Source organism: Dama dama, unplaced genomic scaffold (assembly GCF_033118175.1).
Source record: "Dama dama isolate Ldn47 unplaced genomic scaffold, ASM3311817v1 ptg000115l, whole genome shotgun sequence".
Lineage (NCBI taxonomy): Eukaryota > Metazoa > Chordata > Mammalia > Artiodactyla > Cervidae > Dama > Dama dama.
In genome coordinates, this window is record NW_026870926.1 from 1102023 (window position 1) to 1105724 (window position 3702).

Here is a 3702-nt window from a genome sequence, read left to right on the forward strand (position 1 = left end):
GTGTCAAATGTATGAGGAGCATGAAACCGTCTGAAAAATAGGAGGAGCATGAAGCGGTGTTCAAAAACATGAAGAGCCTGAAAAGGTGTGAAAAATATGAAGAGCTTCAAAAGGTGTCAAAAATATGAGGAGCATGAAACGGTCTGAAAAATATGAGGAGCATGAAGCGGTCGTCAAAAACAGGAAGAGCCTGAAAAGGTGTGAAAAATATGAAGAATTTCAAAACGTGTCAAAAATATGAGGAGCATGAAACGGTCTGAAAAATAGGAGAAGCATGAAGTGGTGTTGAAAAACATGAAGAGCCTGAAAAGGTGTGAAAAATATGAAGAGCTTCAAAAGATGTGAAATACATGAGGAGCATTAAACGGTCTGAAATATAGGAGGAGCATGAGGCGGTGTTGAAAAACATGCAGAGCCTGAAAAGGTGTGAAAAATATGAAGATCTTCAAAAGGTGTCAAAAATATGACGAGCATGAAACGGGCTGAAAAATAGGAGGAGCATGAAACAGTGTTCAATAATATGAAGAGCCTGAAAAGGTGTGAAAAATATGAAGATCTTCAAAAGGTGTCACAAATATGAGGAGCATGAAACGGTCTGAAAAATACGAGGAGCATGAAACAGTGTTCAATAATATGAAGAGCCTGAAAAGGTGTGAAAAATATGAAGAGCTTCAAAACGTGTCAAAAATATGAGGAGCATGAAACGGTCTGAAAAATAGGAGGAGTTTGAAGCGGTGTTGAAAAACATGAAGAGCCTGAAAACGTGTGAAAAATATGAAGAGCTTCAAAAGGTGTGAAAAATATGAAGAGCTTCAAAAGGTGTCAAAAATATGAGGAGCATGAAACGGTCTGAAAAATAGGAGAAGCATGAAGTGGTGTTGAAAAACATGAAGAGCCTGAAAACGTGTGAAAAATATGGGAGCTTCAAAAAGTGTCAAACATATGAGGTAACTGAAACGGTCTGAAAAATAGGAGGAGCATGAAGCGTTGTTCAAAAAAATGAAGAGCCTGAAGGTGTGAAAAATATGAAGAGCTTCAAAAGGTGTGAAATACATGAGGAGCATGAAACGGTCTGAAAAATAGGAGGAGCATGAAGCGGTGTTAAAAAACATGAAGAGCCTGAAAAATTGTGAAAATTATGAAAAGCTTCAAAAGGTGTCAAAAATATGAAAAGCTTGAAACGGTCTGAAAAATAGAAGGAGCATGAAGCGTTGTTGAAAAAATGAAGAGCCTGAAAAGGTGTGAAATATATGAAGAGCTTCAAAAGCTCTCAAAAATATGAGGAGCAGGAAATCGTCTGTAAAATAGGAGGAGTATGAAGCGTTGTTGAAAAACATGAAGAGATTGAAAAGGTGTGAAAAATATGAAGAGCTTCAAAAGGTGTCAAAAATATGAGGAGCATGAAACTGTCTGAAAAACAGGAGGAGCATGAAACGGTGTTCAAAAACATGAAGAGCCTGAAAAGGTGTGAAGAATATGAAGAGCTTCAAAAGGTGTGAAATACATGAGGAGCATGAAACGATATGAAAAAAAGGAGGAGCATGAAGCGTTGTTGAAAAACATGAAGAGCCTGAAAAAGTGTGAAAAATATGAAGAACTTCAAAAGGTGTGAAATATATGAGGAGCATGAAACGGACTGAAAAATAGGAGGGGCATGAAGCGGTGTTCAAAAACATGAAAAGCCTGAAACGATGTTAAAATTATGAAGAGCTTCAAAAGGTGTCAAAAATATGCGGTGCATGAAACGGTCTGAAAAACAGGAGGAGCATGAAACGTTGTTCAAAAACATGAAGAGCCTGAACAGGTGTGAAAAATATGAAGAGCTTCAAAGGTTTGAAAAATATGAAGAGCTTCAAAAGGTGTGAAATACATGAGGAGCATGAAACGGTCAGAAAAATAGAAGGAGCATGAAGCGGTGTTCAAAAATATGAAGAGCCTGAAAAGGTGTGTAAAATATGAAGAGCTTAAAACGGTGTGACAAATAGGAGAAGCATGAAGCGGTGTTCAAAAACATGAAGAGCCTGAAAATGTGTGAAAAATGTGAAGAGCTTCAAAAGGTGTCAAAAAAATGAGGAGCATGAAACGGTCTGAAAAACAGGAGGAACATGAAGCGGTGTTCAAAAATATGAAGAGCTTGAAAAGGTGTGAAAAATAATAAGAGCTTCAAAACGTGTCAAATATATGGGGCACATGATACGGTCTGATATATAGGAGGAGCAACAAACGGTGTTGAAAAACATGAAGAACCTGAAAAGGTGTGAAAAATATGAAGAGCTTCAAAAGGTGTGAAAAATATGAAGAGCATGAAACGGTCAGAAATATAGGAGGAGCATCAAGTGGTGTTGAAAAACATGAAGAGCCTGAAAAGGTGTACAAAATATGAAGAGCTTCAAAAAGTGTCAAAGATATGAGGAGCATGAAACGGTCTGAAAAACAGGAGGAACATGAAACGGTGTTCAAAAACATGAAGAGACTGAAAAGTAGTGTAAAATATGAAGAGCTTCAAAAGGTCTGAAATACATGAGGAGCATGTACGGTCTGAAAAATAGGAGGAGCATGAAGCCGTGTTCAAAAACATGAAGTGCCTGAAAAGGTGTGAAAAATATGAAAGCTTCAAAAGTTGTCACAAATGAGATGAGCAAGAAGCGGTCTGATAAATAGGAGCAGCATGAAGTGGTGTTGAAAAACATGAAGAGCCAGGAAAGGTTTGAAAAATATGAAGAGCTTCAAAAGGTGTGAAATACATGAGGAGCATGAAACGGTCTGAAAACAGGAGGAGCATGATGCGGTGTTCAAAAACATGAGGAGCCTGAAAAGGTGTGAAATATATGAAGAGCTTGAAAAGGTGTCAAAAATATGAGGACCATGAAAGGATCTGAAAAATAGGAGGAGCATGAAGCGGTCTTCAAAATCATGAAGAGATTGAAACGTAGTGAAAAATATGAAGAGCTTCAAAAGGTGTGAAATACATGAGGAGCATGAACGGTCTGAAAAATAGGAGGAGCATGAAGCGGTCTTCAAAAACATGAAGAGACTGAAATGTTGTGAAAAATATGAAGAGCTTCAAAAGGTGTGAAATACATGAGGAGCATGAAACGGTCTGAAAAATAGGAGGAGCATGAAGCTGTGTTCAACAACATGAAGAACCTGAAATGGTGTGAAAAATCTGAAGAGCTTCAAAACATGTCAAAAATATGAGGAGCATGAAACGAATTGAAAAATAGGAGGAGAATAAAGCGGTGTTCAAAAACATGAAGAGCCTGAAAAGGTGTGAAAAATATGAAGAGTTTCAAAACGTGTCTAAAATATGAGGAGCATGAAACGGTCTGAAAAATAGGAGAAGCATGAAGTGGTGTTGAAAAACATGAAGAACCAGAAAACGTGTGAAAAATATGAAGAGCTTCAAAAGGTGTGAAATATATTAAGAGCTTCAAAACTTGTCAAAAATATGAGGAGAATGTACGGTCTGAAAAATAGGATGAGCATGAATCGGTGGTGAAAAACCTGAAGAGGGTGAAAACGAGTGAAAAATGAAGAGCTTCAAAAGGTGTGAAAAACATGAAGAGCTTCAAAAGATGTGAAAATTATGAAGAGCTTCAAACGGTGTCAAAAATGAGATGAGCATGAAATGGTCTGAAAAATAGGAGAAGCATGAAGTGGTGTTCAAAAAAATTAAGAGCCTGAAAAGGTGTGAAATGTTTG